An 18,781-nucleotide genomic window follows, 5' to 3' on the forward strand; every position below is an offset into this window, starting at 1 on the left:
ACGGATATGAAACCTGTGTCTCCTCCCACCACAACCCTGAGACGTGTCCTCAGAGAAGGTCAACCCCCTTTAAAGACAGGAGATACCATCTTCATCTTCACAGTTCTGCGGCTGCTTCCTGCAGCAGCAGGTGTTTGCTGCAGAGGAAATTATTTGGCAACCCTGTAAAATCCCAGCAGGTTGCTGAGGAGGGTTCGGGTTTTTGCATCATGGGGAAGGGCTTCTGCTGCACTGTGCTGACTGGCGGCGCAGTAGTAAACAGCGCTGTCACCGACCGTCACATTTGCGATGGAGAAGTTGGAGAACTGTCGCCCATCTCCCGTGAAGGTGACCTTCCCCTTCACGTCCTCCTCAGGGTGAGAGTTGTCGTACCTGAGGAACCCGAGCAGCTGTAAAGTTCTGCGTCCGTCGTGTTTGTACCAGAGAATGACACCGTAGTTGTCTATGCTGTGGGAGCAGCGGATTCCATCGAGCAGGGATTCTCCAGGGCTTCCGATGAGAGCAGAGGGGGTTTGGACCACTCTCGGAACCTCTGAAGAAGCTGGGTAAAAATCAATGAATGAGGGCAGGTCAGAATAGGTCTCAGGGAATAGAACCATCAGTTTAAATCCTTCCTGTGTCTCCAGGATGGAGGACTCTGTGCTCACCCTGGATCCAGGGCAGATGCAAGGACATGATGAACACCAAGGAGATCATGAGGGTTTTTGATCAATGCTGTTCCCTCGCCCAATACCAGAATTTAAACTTTCAATGTCTGTCCCTTGTGAAAGAACCATCTGCTTCCATACTGCCCCAATCTGGAGGTTTAGAGGAGGTTCTTGCCTCTGTCTGGGGGAGGTTCTTGTGGTGAGGGCTCTTCTCTGTATGTGTCCCTTTGCAGAACAGTAATATTACATTTAGCAGACGCTTTTATCCAAAGCAACTTACAATTATTCAAACATCGACGGACGCAGCCATCAGGAGCTAAGTGTCTTGCTCAAGGACACTACAGCATGCTTGCAGGAGCCTGGGATCGAACCAGCAACCTTTAGATCACCAGACCACCAGCTCTACCGCATGAGCAACCACCCCCACGACAACCCTGGGACCTGAGCCTCTGCTCCACCTTAAGGCTCCGTCAGCATGAAACACCAGCTGAAAGGAACTGCATCAAAACACAAAGATCACTTCACCTTTCACCATCCGAGACAACAAAATAAAGTGCTGGAGGGATTTCTGAATCACAATCAGAATCAGTTCAATGGTTTTTATTTTTCACAAGTGGTAATACTAGTGCAGAAAGTACAGACCACAGTTAATATTAAAATACCATTTAACAATACAATAAATCTACCATATACATAGTATACAGACATTGGTTTGGGTTTTCGATGGGATGTCAAGATTCAAGATTCAAGATTCAAGAGGTTTATTCGTCACATACATATACATACTTTCATACATGTACATACTTTCATACATATACATACTTTCATACATATATGCAGTGAAATGTCAATGCAACGCACCCGGTGATTACACACAATGTGTTCTAGACTGAACACAGTAGCTACCTAAAAAATTCTACTTGACTCACTAACTGATTCCTAAAAGGTAATGCAGTAAGTCGAATACTATAGAATAAAATAAAATATATAGAATAAAATAAAATAAGAACTCAAAGGTAATGCAGAGTGGGGGTACACAATAGAATAAAGGGATTAGATTTATGTATATGGGATAGGCTATTTTTGTATATACAGATATGTGCATTAAAGTTGCATGTGAATACAGTGAGGTGGTGTGTGTGAGATATACAGCACAGTATACAACAGTACGGCGCAGCAACACGGTAACACCGAACAACCCAGAACAGTGACACAGTATGCAGTACAGTATGCTACATACAGTACAGTAGGTAGTGGAGCCTATGTGTGTGGCTCAGTGAGGACCCCTGGTGAGGTCAGCGTTGACAGTTCTTATGGCTTGATGTAGAAACTCCGTCTCAGTCTCTCTGTTCTCGCTCTGTGACTGTGGAGGCTCTTGCCCGACCGCGGCATCTGGAACAGTCCGTTGTTGGGGTGGTGATGATCCTTCATGATCTGCAGGCTCTACTACTACACCACCTGGTGTATAAGTCCTACAGAGAGGGGAGGGTAGTTCCAGTGGTACGTTCAGGTGAACGCAGCACCCTCTGCAGGGCCCGCCCGTCCTGAGCAGTACAGCTCCCAAACCAGGCCGTGATGTGGCCTGTCAGGATGCTCTCCACTGCTCCATAGTAGAAGGACTTGAGGATCTTCACCGAGACCCTGATTTTCCTCATCTGCCTGAGGTGGAAAAGATACTGCCTCGCCATTCTCACCAGAGTGTTTGTGAGTGTAGTCCATGTTAAGTCCTCTGTGATGTGGACTCCCAGGTACTTGAAGTTGCTCACCCTGTCGACAGAAGTGCCATTACTCTCCAACCACGTGCGTCCTCGGTTGTAATCCCCTCCCAACATCCGCAATCAGCTCCTTAGTTTTGCTGACGTTGAGGTCAAGGCTGTTGTCCTGGCACCAGAGTGACAGGTCAGTCACCTCCTCGCGGTCGGCCTTCTTGTCGCAGTCGGTGATCAGGCCCACGACAACGGTGTCGTCAGCAAACTTGATGATGGTGTTGGAGCTGGACCTGGCCACACAGTCATGTGTGTACAGGGAGCCCAGTAGGGGGCTGAGGAGGCAGCCCTGGGGGGATCCTGCGTTCAGGGTGAGGGAGCTGGACGTGTGCCTCCCCACCCTAACCACCTGGGGCCGGGCTGAGAGGAAGTCCAGGATCCAGGCACACAGCGGAGTATTCAGTCCTGGCTCCCCCAGCTTGACAGCCAGTCTGTTGGGGACTATGGTGTTGAAAGCTGAACTGTAATCGATGAAAAGCAATCTCACATAGGCCCCCTTCTGGCCATCCAGGTGCTTGAGCGTGGTGTGCAGTACCTGGGAGACCGCGTCATCCGTGGATCTGTTCTGCTGGTACGCGAACTGCAGAGGGTCCAAGGTGCGGTAGATGGAGGCTCAGATGTAATCCTCAATCATCCTCTCGAAGCACTTCATGACCACCGAGGTGAGGGCCACCGGACGGTAGTCATTCAGGCAGGCAGGAGAGACGATGTTCGGCACAGGAACGACAGTGGACCTCTTGAAGCAGGACGGGACCACCGACTCAGTCAGGGAGACATTGAATATCGTGGTGAGCACAGGGGCTAGCTGGGAAACATAGGACTTCAGTACTTGTCCAGATACTGTATGCCATGTGGGCCCGCAGCTTTCCTGGTGTCAACGTGCATCAGAGCCCTCCTGACGTCATGCTCAGACACAGAGTGCACGCTCATCCCCAAGGGGGTAACTCCAATTAGCCGGCGAGCTAGTGGTGCTGTTGCCAGCCTCAAACCACGAATTAAAGGAGTTCATTTCGTTGGCGAGGGAGGCGTCTGCACTCGTGGCTGGGGAGGGGCTGCTCTTGTAGTTAGTAATGGTCCGCAGCCCCTGCCACAAGCGTCTGGTGTCCCGTTTCTCCATCTGTAGCTCCACAGTCTCTCTGTACGTCCATTAAGCGTCCTTCACCGCCCTCCACACATTGTATGACACTGCTTTGTAGTTGTCCATATGTCCGGATACAAGATCGTCGTTGTAAGCACCGTGCGAGCATTCAGAGCGCCAAGGACCCACCGCTTCTGGTTCGGGAATTTCCAAACTTTCACCGTGGGAACGATGCTGTCAGCGAACGTGGCCACGAAGCTCACCGCCACGTCCGTAAACTCGCTGACGTCACTTGAACTTGAAAGCAACATGTCCCAGTCGACGTCAGTCAGAGCGTCCTGAAGCGCGGCCTCTGATTGGTCTGTCCAATGCTTCACTTCCCTCTTCACCACCAATTCTGGCGCGATCAGAGGCCTGTAAATGGAAACCAGCAAAATTGCAGCGTGATCTGTCTGTCTGTTTTTTCTGTGTTTGTGTACATGTTCTGCTCCTTTGCTCAGAGTCTCTTCAGAGGAAGGAAGACATCTTGAAATGTCCTCCAGTCAAATAAAAATAAAGAATTGTGTAATTGATGGGAGAGGAGGAGTGGAATCCAACACAAATTTATGTGCGTTAGTGGAGCTCCCCCTCCTGTCCAGGGCAGGGTACTGCATGCAACACAACCTGATCCCTGACTCTTCTCTGCTTCTCTGGGTTTTTGTTGAGCTCTGGAGGATCTTTGCATCACTGTGTTGACTCACAGCACAAAAATACACCCCTCCATCTCCTGGAACCAGGTTCTTCACCGTCAAACTCCCCCTGTCTGCGTCAGGTTTGGAGGCTGAGAACTTATCCTCACTGAATCCAGGCTCAAAGGTGGGGTTGCCAGCGGGCTGAGTCAAAACTATGAGGCGGATTCCCTCTCCTGGAAGCTGCTGGTACCAGTACATAAGGAAGTATGAACTGCCTTTGGTGTGACTGCAGTTCATCGTAGCGTGGTCGCTCTGTTTCACCCATAAAACAGAGGCTTGGGAGACATCGCTTGCAGCACCAGAAGGACCTGAGACAATACAATTAAATTCGTCATGTGAATCAGAAGGTTTTCAATTAAATTATAAATAAAGACGTAGGAAGGAAGGTTCAATGGGATAATCTACCTGCAGCGCCAAGCAGGGAACCACAAATTGTGATGAAAAGCCTGAAAATGTCTGATAATTTCATCCCTGGAAGCTGATTTGGCTCAATGAACGATAAACCTGCAAGGAGTTAGAAGATCTGTGGATTTTTGAGGAAATGTATTTTTGAAGATCTTCTCAGATCTTCCTAAATAATAAAGATGTTGAGCAGAGAAGTTCCTCAGGACGTTGAATTGTACAGATATGAAACCTGTGTCTCCTCCCACCACAACCCTGAGACGTGTCCTCAGAGAAGGTCAACCCCCTTTAAAGACGGGAGATACCATCTTCATCTTCACAGTTCTGCGGCTGCTTCCTGCAGCAGCAGGTGTTTGCTGCATTGGAAATTATTTGGCAACCCTGTAAAATCCCAGCAGGTTGCTGAGGAGGGTTCCTGTTTTTGCATCGTGGGGAAGGGCTTCTGCTGCACTGTGCTGACTGGCGGCGCAGAAGTAAACAGCGCTGTCACCGACCGTCACATTTGCGATGGAGAAGTTGGAGAACCGTCGCCCATCTCCCGTGAAGGTGACCTTCCCCTTCACGTCCTCCTCAGGGTTAGAGTTGTCGTAGCTGAGGAACCCGAGCAGCTTTAAAGTTCTGCTTCCATCGTGTTTGTACCAGAGAATGCGATCGTAGTCGTCTATGCTGTGGGAGCAGCGGATTCCATCGAGCAGGGATTCTCCAGGGCTTCCGATGAGAGCAGAGGGGGTTTGGACGACTCTAGGAACCTCTGAAGAAGCTGGGTAAAAATCAATGAATGAGGGCAGGTTAGAATAGGTCTCAGGGAATAGAACCATCAGTTTAAATCCTTCCTGTGTCTCCAGGATGGAGGACTCTGTGCTCACCCTGGATCCAGGGCAGATGCAAGGACATGATGAACACCATGGAGATCATGGTTGAACTTCAGGGTTTTCTATCAATACTGTTCCCTCGCCCAATACCAGAATACCAGAAAATACCGGAATTTAAACTTTCATTGTCTGTCCCTTGAGAAAAAAACACCTGCCCCGATACTGCCTCAATCTAGAGGTTTAGAGGAGGTTCTTGCCTCTGTCTGGGGGAGGTTCTTGTGGTGGTTTGGGGTGAGGGCTCTTCTCTGTGTGTCCCTTTGCAGAACAGTAATAAACAAGGCTGTGTGAGAGCTGGGACTTTGTGAAGACCAGAGTCAGAGAACCTCCTTTTCTTTCTCCATCAAACCCTGGGACCCGAGCCTCTGCTCCACCTTAAGGCTCCGTAGGAATGAAGCACCAGCTGAAAGGAACTGCATCAAAACACAAAGATCACTTCACCTTTCACCATCCGAGACAACAAAATAAAGTTGTGGAGGGATTTCTGAATCACAATCAGAATCTGTGCAATGGTCCAAGTACATTTGCAAGGAATTTTTTGTAGTAATAGTTGGTGCATTGTAGTGCAAACAGACACGGAGCATAGAAAATAAATGCTTAACAGTCTAAAAAAAAACCAACATAAATTACAATATAAAAACAACCAGACTATATAAGACAAAACATTAACTGAAAGGAAAAACAAATACGTTTATGAGCTAATAAGTATTTTTAACTTTAATAAATGCTAATACCAGTGCAGAAAGTACAGAACACAGTAAATATTAAAATACCATTTAACAATACAATAAATATACCATATACATAGTAAAATAATATAGAATTTACTAAAATCTATTAGTAATAAGTTAAATCGATGCCTATAATGCGTATGAATAAATTGTGTCATGCAAACAGCAAATGAATTATGGCAAATGTATGATATTAAATTAGTTCATTGTTTTTAATTGTTTACTACGGTAGAACAGAGTGAGAACTGTCAAGAGAAACATGAGGATTTGGTTTAGGTTTTCAATGTGACGTCTGTGTTTTCTCTGTTTTCTGTGTTTGAGTCTCATCAGAGGAAGGAAGACAACTTGAAATGTCGTCTCCTCCAGTCAAATAAAAATAAATTGATGGGAGAGGAGGAGTGGAATCCAACACAAATCTATGTGCGTTAGTGGAGCTCCCCCTCCTCTTCAGGGCAGGGTACTGCATGCAACACAACCTGATCCCTGACTCTTCTCTGCTTCTCTGGGTTTTTGTTGAGCTCTGGAGGATCTTTGCATCACTGTGCTCACTGACAGCACAAAAATACACCCCTCCATCTCCTGGAACCAGGTTCTTCACCGTCAAACTCCCCCTTTCGGCGTTGGGTTTGGAGGCTGAGAACTTATCCTCACTGAATCCAGGCTCAAAGATGGGGTTGCTGGTGTGGCGAGTCAGAACTATGAGGCGGATTCCCTCTCCTGGAAGCTGCTGGTACCAGTACATAAGGAAGTATGAAATGCCTTTGGTGTGACTGCAGTTCATCGTAGCGTGGTCGCTCTGTTTCACCCATAAAACAGAGGTTTGGGAGACATCACTGGCAGCAGCAGCAGAAGGACCCGAGACAAGCAGGGAGCCACAAATCGTGATGAAAAGCCTGAAAATGTCTGATGATTTCATCCCTGGAAGCAGATTTGGCTCAATGAACAATAACCTGCAAGGAGTTAGAAGATCTGTGGATTTTTGAGTCGAGAAAAAAACCACCCGCCCCGATACTGCCTCGATCTGGAGGTTTAGAGGAGGTTCTTGCCTCTGTCTGGGGGAGGTTCTTGTGGTGGTTTGGGGTGAGGGCTCTTCTCTGTGTGTCCCTTTGCAGAACAGTAATAAACAAGGCTGTGTGAGAGCTGGGACTTTGTGAAGACCAGAGACAGAGAACCTCCTTTTCTTTCTCCATCAAACCCTGGGACCCGAGCCTCTGCTCCACCTTAAGGCTCCGTAGGAATAAAGCACCAGCTGAAAGGAACTGCATCAAACACAAAGATCGCTTCACCTTTCACCATCCGAGACAACAAAATAAAGTGCTGGAGGGATTTCTGAATCACAAGCAGAATCTGTTCAATGGTCCAAGTACATTTTTCAAGGAATTTTTTGTAGTAATAGTTGGTGCATTGTAGTGCAAACAGACACGGAGCATAGAAAATAAATGCTTAACAGTCTAAAAAAAACAAAACATAAATTATAATATAAAAACAACCAGACTATATAAGACAAAACATTAACTGAGAGAAAAAACAAATAAGTTTATGAGATAATAAGTATTTTTAACTTTAATAAATGCTAATACCAGTGCAGAAAGTACAGAACAAAGTAAATATTAAAATACCATTTAACAATACAATAAATATACCATATACATAGTAGAATAATATAGAATTTACTAAAATATATTAGTAATAAGTGGAATCACTGCCTATAATGTGTATAAATAAATTGTGTCATGCAAAGAGCAACTGAATTATGGCAAATGTATGATATTCAATTTGTTTATTGTTTTTAATTGTTTACTACAGTAGAACAGAGTGAGAACTGTCAAGAGAAACATGAGAATTTGGTTTAGGTTTTCAATAGGATGTCAAGATTCAAGATTCAAGATTCAAGATTCAAGAGGTTTATTCGTCACATACATGTACATACTTTCATACATATACATACTTTCATACATACATGCAGTGAAATGTCAATGCAACGCACCTGGTGATTCCACACAATATATTCTAGACTGAACACAGTAGCTACCTAAAAATTTCTACTTGACTCACAAACTGATTCCTAAAACATAATGCAGTAAGTCGAATACTATAGAATAAAATAAAATAAAGGGATTAGAGTTATGTATATGGGATAGAGTTATGTGTATGGGATAGGCTATTTATGTATATACAGATATGTGCATTAAAGTTGCATGTGAATAAAGTGAGGTCGTGTGTGTGAGATATACAGCACAGTATACAACAATACGGGGGGATTTCTGAGTTAACAAAGAAGTTTTACTCAGAGCTACTTCTTACACAATAGCTTTTCCTTCAATCTTCTCTAATCGGTACAATATCTCAGTTAGTCCTCACCTTCATTTTTCCAAGATCTCGTGTTGCTCTCTGCTAGATCTGTCAGTCATGTCCAGACGACTCCTTCTCGGATGTCTTCACGGTCGGTTCCTGCCTGCCGTTGTGCACACATCCTGGGCATGAAGAGGTCCAACAGAGGCAAGCAGAATTCCTGCCGACTACGGCTACAAATGTTTCCTTGTGTGCTACCCTCAGACAGTGAAATTCACAGGTACTTGCAAACTTGACCTGGCAGACGCGGATTGCACGACAATGCACCTCTAGGCTCCTCTGTTGAGTTTCTTCATCTCCATAGAAGGTAAACAGGGCTGAATGTGATCTGATTCTTTCATGTTAGAATTGACATTGTAGGGAGCAAAAACATTTCTCTTTACATAAACTCTGGGGGGTTCCTAGGGAAACAGAGACAAATGTTTTAAAACCCCCCTCTGGAGGTAGAGGCCTTTGTCCTCATTTCAAATAGTTGATCGTATGCATTTTTCGCTCAGAGTGTGTGAGATATACAGCACAGTAAACAACAGTACGGCGCAGCAATACGGTAACACCAAACAACCCAAAACAGTGACACAGTATGCAGTACAGTATGCAGTACAGTATGCTACATACAGTACAGTGAGGTAGTGGAGCCTATGTGTGTGTCTCAGTGAGGACACCTGGTAAGGTCAGCGTTAACAGTTCTTATGGCTTGATGAAGAAACTCCGTCTCAGTCTCTCTGTTCTCGCTCTGTTACTGCGGAGGTTCTTTCTCGACCGCAGCAGCTGGAACAGTCCGTTGTTGGGGTGGTGAGGATCCTTCATGATCCCACGGGCAACTGCTACTACACCACCTGGTGTTGAAGTCCTGCAGGGAGGGTTAGGGTTGTTCCTGTGGTACGTTCAGCTGAATGCACCACCTTCTGCAGGGCCCGCCTGTCCTGAGCACTACAGTTCCCAAACCTGACGCCTGTCAGCATGCTCTTCACTTCTCCACAGTAGAAGGACTTGAGGATCCTCACCGAGATTCTGATTTTCCTCAGCTGCCTGAGGTGGAAAAGACGCTGCCTTGCCTTTCTCACCAGAGTGTTTGTGAGTACAGTCCATGTTAAGTCCTCTGTGATGTGGACTCCCAGGTATTTGAAGCTGCTCACCCTGTCAACAGAAGTCCCATTAATCACCAACCACGTGCGTCCTCGGTTGTAATCCCCTCCTGCAATCAGCTCCTTAGTTTTGCTGACTTTGAGGTGGAAGCTGTTGTCCTGGCACTAGAGTGACAGATCAGTCACCTCCTCATGGTCGGTCTTCTCATCATTGTCGTTGATCAGGCCACCACGACTGTGTCCTCACTAAACTTGATGGTGTTGGAGCTGGACCTGGCCACACAGTCATGTGTGTACAGGGAGTACAGTAGGGGGCTCGGGAGGCACCCCTTGGGGGGATCCTGTGTTCAGGGTGAGGGAGCTGGACATGTGCCTCCCCACCCTAAGCACCTGGGGCCAAGCTGAGAGGAAGTCCAGGATCCAGGCACACAGTGGAGTATTCAGTCTGAGCTCCCCCAGCTTGACAGCCAGTCTGTTGGGGACTATGGTATTGAAAGCTGAACTATAATTGATGAACAGCAATCTCACATAGGCCCCCTTCTGGCCATCCAGGTGCTTGAGCGTGGTGTGCAGTACCTGGGAAACCGCATCATCCGTGGATCTGTTCTGCTGGTACGCAAACTACAACGGGTCAAAGGTGTGGCGAAGGGAGGCTCAGATGTAATCCTTAATCAGCCTCTTGAAGCACTTCATGACCAACGAGGTGAGGGCCACCGGACGGTAGTCATTCAGGCAGGCAGGAGAGGCGATGTTCGGCACAGGAACGACAGTGGACCTCTTGAAGCAGGAGGGGACCACCGACTCGGTCAGGGAGACATTGAATATCGTGGTGAGCACAGGAGCTAGCTGGTTAGAACAGGTCTTCAGTACTAGTCCAGATATGCCATCTGGGCCCGCAGCTTTCCTGGGGTTCACATGCATCAGAGCCCTCCTGACGTCATGCTCAGACACAGAGTGCACGCTCATCCCCAGGGGGGTAACTCCAATTAGCCGGCGAGCTAGTGGTGCTGTTGCCAGCCTCAAACCGCGCATAAAAGGAGTTCAGTTCGTTGGCGAGGGAGGCGTCTGCACTCGTGGCTGGGGAGGGGCTGCTCTTGTAGTTTGTTATATTCCGCAGCCCCTGCCACAAGCGTCTGGTGTCCCGTTGCTCCATCTGTAGCTCCACAGTCTCTCTGTACGTCCGTTTAGCGTCGTTCACCACCCGCCGCAGATTGTATGACGCCGCTTTGTAGTTGTCCATATTTCCGGATACAAGACCATAGTTGTGAGCGGCCATGCGAGCATTCAGAGCGCCAAGGATGGGTTCATCGACCCACGGCTTCTGGTTCGGAAATATCCGAACTTTCACCATGGGAACGATGCTGTCTGCTAATGTGGCCACGAAGCTCACCGCCACTTCTGTAAACTCGCTGACGTCACTTCAATTTGATTGCAACATGTCCCAGTCGACGTCAGTCAGAGCGTCCTGAAGCGCGGCCTCTGATTGGTCCGTCCACCGATTCACTTCCCTCGTCACCACCAATTCTGGCACGATCAGAGGCCTGTAAAGGGGAACCAGCGAAATCACGGCGTGATCTGATTTCCCGAAAGCAGGAAGCGAGACGGTCTTGTATCCGTTCTTGTATGGTGTGTGGCAGTGGTCCAAAGTTCTATCTCCCCTGGTGGCACACGTGATGTGTTGGTGGAAAAAAGGCAGAACTGTTTTAAGGTTCGTCCTGTTAAAGTCCCCAGCCACCACCACAGCCGCGTCGGGACGTTTGTTCCGGAGTCCGCACAACACATCGTACAGGTCAGACAGTGCTGCGTCGGTGTCCGCTTGCGGTGGAATATAAACGGCCGTGATGATGACCGTGCTGAATCCCCGGGGGAGGTAGAATGGACGGCATGAGATGGTCAGCTGTCTCCAGCCACTCCAGTTCGCTCCAGCCGCTCCAGTAAAAAGTCCCAAAGTTGTTCTTTCAGGGAAGTTTTTATATCCACAAGTGCACGGCCGTAAGAGATAACTGCCGAAGCTTTTTTGGCGGACATCATGATAAATAACGGGAAACAATAATAAGATGTGCGAAGTCGACCGGAGCATCGGCGCAGGCGACCGCAAGGAACTGCGGCACTATCGGCACTCTGTCCGTCTGTCCGTCCGTCCGTCCGTCCGTCCGTCCGTCCGTCCGTCCGTCTGTCCGTCTGTCTGTCTGTCTGTCTGTCTGTGTGTGTTTTCTGTGTTTGTGTACGTGTTCTGCTTCTTTGCTCAGAGTCTCATCAGAGGAAGGAAGACATCTTGAAATGTTGTCTCCTCCAGTCAAATAAAAATAAAGAATTGTGTAATTGATGGGAGAGGAGGAGTGGAATCCAACACAAATCTATGTGCGTTAGTGGAGCTCCCCCTCCTGTCCAGGGCAGGGTACTGCATGCAACACAACCTGATCCCTGGCTCTTCTCTGCTTCTCTGGGTTTTTGTTGAGCTCTGGAGGATCTTTTCATCACTGTGTTTACTCACAGCACAAAAATACACCCCTCCATCTCCTGGAACCAGGTTCTTCACCGTCAAACTCCCTCTGTTGGCGTCGGGTTTGGAGGCTGAGAACTTATCCTCACTGAATCCAGGCTCAAAGGTGGGGTTGCTGGTGGGCCGAGTAAAAACTATGAGGCGGATTCCCTCTCCTGGAAGCTGCTGGTACCAGTACATTTGGTTGTATGAAATGTCTTTGGTGTGACTGCAGTTCATCGTAGCGTGGTCGCTCTGTTTCACCCATAAAACCGAGGTTTGGGAGACATCACTGGCAGCAACAGCAGAAAGACCCGAGACAAGCGGGGAGCCACAAATCGTGATGAAAAGCCTGAAAATGTCTGATGATTTCATCCCTGGAAGCAGATTTGGCTCAATAAACGATAAACCTGCAAGGAGTTAGAAGATCTGTGGATTTTTGAGGAAATGTATTTTTGAAGATCTTCATAGATCTTCCTAAATAATAAAGATGTTGAGCAGAGAAGTTCCTCAGGACGTTGAATTGTACAGATATGAAACCTGTGTCTCCTCCCACCACAACCCTGAGACGTGTCCTCAGAGAAGGTCAACCCCCTTTAAATACGGGAGATACCATCTTCATCTTCACAGTTCTGCGGCTGCTTCCTGCAGCAGCAGGTGTTTGCTGCAGAGGAAATTATTTGGCAACCCTGTAAAATCCCAGCAGGTTGCTGAGGAGGGTTCAGGTTTTTGCATCGTGGGGAAGGGCTTCTGCTGCACTGTGCTGACTGGCGGCGCAGTAGTAAACAGCGCTGTCACCGACCGTCACATTTGCGATGGAGAAGTTGGAGAACCGTCGCCCATCTCCCGTGAAGGTGACCTTCCCCTTCACGTCCTCCTCAGGGTTAGAGTTGTCGTAGCTGAGGAACCCGAGCAGCTTTAAAGTTCTGCGTCCGTCGTGTTTGTACCAGAGAATGACATAGTAGTTGTTTATGCTGTGGGAGCAGCGGATTCCATCGAGCAGGGATTCTCCAGGGCTTCCGATGAGAGCAGAGGGGGTTTGGACGACTCTCGGAGCCTCTGAAGAAGCTGGGTAAAAATCAATGAATGAGGGCAGGTTAGAATAGGTCTCAGGGAATAGAACCATCAGTTTAAATCCTTCCTGTCTCTCCAGGATGGAGGACTCTGTGCTCACCCTGGATCCAGGGCAGATGCAAGGACATGATGAACACCATGGAGATCATGGTTGAACTTCAGGGTTTTCTATCAATACTGTTCCCTCGCCCAATACCAGAATACCAGAAAATACCGGAATTTAAACTTTCATTGTCTGTCCCTTGAGAAAAAACCACCTGCCCCGATACTGCCTCAATCTGGAGGTTTAGAGGAGGTTCTTGCCTCTGTCTGGGGGAGGTTCTTGTGGTGGTTTGGGGTGAGGGCTCTTCTCTGTGTGTCCCTTTGCAGAACAGTAATAAACAAGGCTGTGTAAGAGCTGGGACTTTGTGAAGACCAGAGACAGAGAACCTCCTTTTCTTTCTCCATCAAACCCTGGGACCTGAGCCTCTGCTCCACCTTAAGGCTCCATCGGAATGAAGCACCAGCTGAAAGGAACTGCATCAAAACACAAAGATCACTTCACCTTTCACCATCCGAGACAACAAAATAAAGTGCTGGAGGGATTTCTGAATCACAATCAGAATCTGTTCAATGGTCCAAGTACATTTTCAAGGAATTTCTTATGGTAATAGTTGCTGCATTGTAGTGCAAACAGACACGGAGCATAGAAAATAAATGCTTAACAGTCTAAAAAAAAAAAGAAAAATTACAATATAAAAACAACCAGACTATATAAGACAAAACATTATCTGAGAGGAAAAATAAATAATGTTATGAGGTAATAAGTATTTTTAACTTCATAAAATGCTAATACCAGTGCAGAAGGTACAGATCACTGAAAATATTAAATATACTATTTAACAATACAATTAATATACCATATACTGTACATAGTAGAATTATATAGAATTTACTAAAATCTATTAGTAATATGTGGAATCGGTGCCTATAATGTGTATAAATAAATTGTGTCATGCAAAGAGCAACTGAATTATGGCAAATGTATGATATTCAATTAGTTTATTGTTTTTAATTGTTTACGACAGTAGAACAGAGTGAGAACTGTCAAGAGAAACATGAGGATTTGGTTTAGGTTTTCGATGGGATGTCTGAGTTTTCTCTGTTTTCTGTTATTGAGTCTCATCAGAGGAAGGAAGACAACTGGAAATGTTGTCTCCTCCAGTCAAATAAAAATAAATTGATGGGAGAGGAGGAGTGGAATCCAACACAAATCTATGTGCGTTAGTGGAGCTCCCCCTCCTGTCCAGGGCAGGGTACTGCATGCAACACAACCTGATCCCTGACTCTTCTCTGCTTCTCTGGGTTTTTGTTGAGCTCTGGAGGATCTTTGCATCACTGTGCTCACTCACAGCACAGAAATACACCCCTCCATCTCCTGGAACCAGGTTCTTCACCGTCAAACTCCCCCTGTCGGTGTCGGGTTTGGAGGCTGAGAACTTATTCTCACTGAATCCAGGCTCAAAGGTGGGGTTGCTGGTGGACACAGTCAAAACTATGAGGCGGATTCCTTCTCCTGGAAGCTGCTGGTACCAGTACATTTGGTAGTATGAACTGCCTTTGGTGTGACTGCAGTTCATCGTAGCGCTGTCGCTCTGTTTCACCAATAAAACAGAGGTTTGGGAGACATCACTGGCAGCAGCAGCAGAAGGACCTGAGACAATACAATTAAATTCCTCATGTGAAGCAGAAGGTTTTTAATTAAATTATGAATAAAGACGTAGGAAGGAAGGTTCAATGGGATAATCTACCTGCAGCGCCAAGCAGGGAACCACAAATCGTGATGAAAAGCCTGAAAATGTCTGATAATTTCATCCCTGGAAGCTGATTTGCTTCAATGAACAATAAACCTGCAAGGAGTTAGAAGATCTGTGGAGGTTTAAGGCGATATATTTTTGAAGATTTTCTTCTCAGATACGAAACCTGTGTCTCCTCCCACCACAACCCTGAGACGTGTCCTCAGAGAAGGTCAACCCCCTTTAAATACGGGAGATACCATCTTCATCTTCACAGTTCTGCGGCTGCTTCCTGCAGCAGCAGGTGTTTGCTGCAGAGGAAATTATTTGGCAACCCTGTAAAATCCCAGCAGGTTGCTGAGGAGGGTTCGGGTTTTTGCATCGTGGGGAAGGGCTTCTGCTGCACTGTGCTGACTGGCGGCGCAGTAGTAAACAGCGCTGTCACCGACCGTCACATTTGCCATCGAGAAGTTGGAGAACCGTCGCCCATCTCCCGTGAAGGTGACCTTCCCCTTCACTTCCTCCTCAGGGTGAGAGTTGTCGTAGCTGAGGAACCCGAGCAGCTTTAAAGTTCTGCGTCCGTCGTGTTTGTACCAGAGAATGGCATCGTAGTTGTCTATGCTGTGGGAGCAGCGGATTCCATCGAGCAGGGATTCTCCAGGGCTTCCGATGAGAGCAGAGGGGGTTTGGACGACTCTCGGAACCTCTGAAGAAGCTGGGTAAAAATCAATGAATGAGGGCAGGTTAGAATAGGTCTCAGGGAATAGAACCATCAGTTTAAATCCTTCCTGTGTCTCCAGGATGGAGGACTCTGTGCTCACCCTGGATCCAGGGCAGATGCAAGGACATGATGAACACCATGGAGATCATGGTTGAACTTGAGGGTTTTCTATCAATGCTGTTCCCTCGCCCAATACCAGAATAACAGAAAATACCGGAATTTAAACTTTCAATGTCTGTCCCTTGAGAAAAAAACACCTGCCCCGATACTGCCTCAATCTGGAGGTTTAGAGGAGGTTCTTGCCTCTGTCTGGGGGAGGTTCTTGTGGTGGTTTGGGGTGAGGGCTCTTCTCTGTGTGTCCCTTTGCAGAACAGTAATAAACAAGGCTGTGTAAGAGCTGGGACTTTGTGAAGACCAGAGACAGAGAACCTCCTTTTCTTTCTCCATCAAACCCTGGGACCTGAGCCTCTGCTCCACCTTAAGGCTCCGTCGGAATGAAACACCAGCTGAAAGGAACTGCATCAAAACACAAAGATCACTTCACCTTTCACCATCTGAGACAACAAAATAAAGTGCTGGAGCGATTTCTGAATCACAATCAGAATCTGTTCAATGGTCCAAGTACATTTTCAAGGAATTTCTTATGGTAATAGTTGGTGCATTGTAGTGCAAACAGACACGGAGCATAGAAAATAAATGCTTAACAGTCTAAAAAAAACCCCCCATAAATTACAATATAAAAACAACCAGACTATATAAGACAAAACATTAACTGAGAGAAAAAACAAATACGTTTATGAGCTAATAAGTATTTTTACTTTTATAAATGCTAATACCAGTGCAGAAAGTACAGAACACAGTAAATATTAAAATACCATTTAACAATACAATAAATCTACCATATACAGAGTAGAATAATATAGAATTTACTAAAATATATTAGTAATAAGTGGAATCAGTGCCTATAATGCATATGACTAAATTGTGTCATGCAGAGAGCAACTGAATTATGGCAAATGTATGATATTCAATTAGTTTATTGTTTTTAATTGTTTACGACAGTAGAACAGAGTGAGAACTGTCAAGAGAAACATGAGGATTTGGTTTAGGTTTTCGATGGGATGTCTGAGTTTTCTCTGTTTTCTGTGTTTGAGTCTCATCAGAGGAAGGAAGACAACTGGAAATGTTGTCTCCTCCAGTCAAATAAAAATAAATTGATGGGAGAGGAGGAGTGGAATCCAACACAAATCTATGTGCGTTAGTGGAGCTCCCCCTCCTCTTCAGGGCAGGGTACTGCATGCAACACAACCTGATCCCTGACTCTTCTCTGCTTCTCTGGGTTTTTGTTGAGCTCTGGAGGATCTTTGCATCACTGTGCTCACTGACAGCACAAAAATACACCCCTCCATCTCCTGGAACCAGGTTCTTCACCGTCAAACTCCCCCTGTCGGTGTCGGGTTTGGAGGCTGAGAACTTATCCTCCCTGAATCCAGGCTCAAAGGTGGGGTTGCTGGTGGGCCGAGTAAAAACTATGAGGCGGATTCCCTCTCCTGGAAGCTGCTGGTACCAGTACATTTGGTTGTAAAAACTGCCTTTGGTGTGACTGCAGTTCATCATAGCGTGGTCATTCTGTTTCATCCATAAAACAGAGGTTTGGGAGACATCACTGGCAGCAGCAGAAGGACCCGAGACAAGCAGGGAGCCACAAATCGTGATGAAAAGCCTCAAAATGTCTGATGATTTCATCCCTGGAAGCTGATTTGGCTCAATAAACGATAAACCTGCAAGGAGTTAGAAGGTCTGTAGATTTTTGAGTAGATGTATTTTTGAATATCTTCTTCTCAGATCTTCCTAAATAATAAAGATGTTGAGCAGAAAAGTTCCTCAGGACGTTTGTACGGATATGAAAGCTGTGTCTCCTCCCACCACAACCCTGAGACGTGTCCTCAGAGAAGGTCAACCCCCTTTAAAGACGGGAGATACCATCTTCATCTTCACAGTTCTGCGGCTGCTTCCTGCAGCAGCAGGTGTTTGCAGCAGAGGAAATTGTTTGGCAACCCTGTAAAATCCCAGCAGGTTGCTGAGGAGGGTTCCTGTTTTTGCATCGTGGGGAAGGGCTTCTGCTGCACTGTGCTGACTGGCGGCGCAGTAGTAAACAGCGCTGTCACCGACCGTCACATTTGCGATGGAGAAGTTGGAGAACCGTTGCCCATCTCCCGTGAAGGTGACCTTCCCCTTCACGTCCTCCTCAGGGTGAGAGTTGTCGTAGCTGAGGAACCCGAGCAGCTGTAAAGTTCTGCGTCCGTCGTGTTTGTACCAGAGAATGACATCGTAGTTGTCTATGCTGTGGGAGCAGCGGATTCCATCGAGCAGGGATTCTCCAGGGCTTCCGATGAGAGCAGAGGGGGTTTGGACGACTCTCGGAACCTCTGAAGAAGCTGGGTAAAAATCAATGAATGAGGGCAGGTTAGAATAGGTCTCAGGGAATAGAACCATCAGTTTAAATCCTTCCTGTGTCTCCAGGATGGAGGACTCTGTGCTCACCCTGGATCCAGGGCAGATGCAAGGACATGATGAACACCATGGAGATCATGGTTGAACTTGAGGGTTTTTTATCAATGCTGTTCCCTCGCCCAATACCAGAATACCAGAAAATACCGGAAATTAAACTTTCAATGTCTGTGCCTTAAGGAAACTACATCCAGAGGAAACCACCCAAACTGATATACAGCTTCTATCTGGAGATTTAGATCCTGTCTGGAGGAGGTTCTTGCCTGTATCTGAACAAGGGTTTTGTCTCCATCATGTGGAGGTTGTTGCCTCCTTCTGAATGAGGTTTTTGTTTGTATCCAGAGGAGGTTTTAGCTCCATCTCGAGGAGTTTTTGGCCCGATCGAGAGGAGGTTTCAGCTTGATTGAGTAGAAGCTTTGGACGGTTTTCAAGGAAGTTTTGGCTCTATCTTGAGCAGGTTTTGGCCCAGTTTTTGAGGAGATTTTTGCTAAATCTAGAGAAGGCTTGGCCTCCATCTAGAGGAGCTTTTTGCTCGACCTAGTGGAGGTTTGGGTTTA

At 46.7% G+C, this 18,781-nt stretch overlaps 1 gene segment (V, D, J or C); it reads right to left on the reverse strand.

Moving 5' to 3' along the window:
- Positions 1–12,864: 12,864 nt before the first annotated feature.
- LOC307239347 (T cell receptor alpha variable 36/delta variable 7-like) lies at positions 12,865–13,366 on the reverse strand. The segment is given in 2 exons: positions 13,318–13,366; positions 12,865–13,211 (listed from the first exon to the last, which is right to left on the reverse strand).
- Positions 13,367–18,781: the final 5,415 nt, after the last annotated feature.

Source organism: Zeus faber, assembly GCF_960531495.2.
Source record: "Zeus faber genome assembly, chromosome: 13".
Lineage (NCBI taxonomy): Eukaryota > Metazoa > Chordata > Actinopteri > Zeiformes > Zeidae > Zeus > Zeus faber.